Source organism: Hylaeus anthracinus, unplaced genomic scaffold (genome assembly GCF_026225885.1).
Source record: "Hylaeus anthracinus isolate JK02 unplaced genomic scaffold, UHH_iyHylAnth1.0_haploid 11978, whole genome shotgun sequence".
In the NCBI taxonomy this organism is placed as follows: Eukaryota; Metazoa; Arthropoda; class Insecta; order Hymenoptera; family Colletidae; genus Hylaeus; species Hylaeus anthracinus.
This window is the reverse complement of record NW_026534326.1, coordinates 437,335-437,535: the sequence shown is the minus strand read 5'-3', so window position 1 is coordinate 437,535 and position 201 is coordinate 437,335.

Here is a 201-nt window from a genome sequence, read left to right as displayed (position 1 = left end):
TTTGCATTTTGGTATCAGGAGCACATGATATGCGAAGAGGTGGCACGAGAAATTCATGGCACGTATCAAATTCTAGCCCGAATTTTAAACTTTGGTATCAGGAGAACATGATATGCGAAGAGGTGGCGCGAGAAATTTTTGGTACGTATGAAATTCTGGCCAGAATTTTACTCCTGGTATCAGGAGAACATGATATGCGAA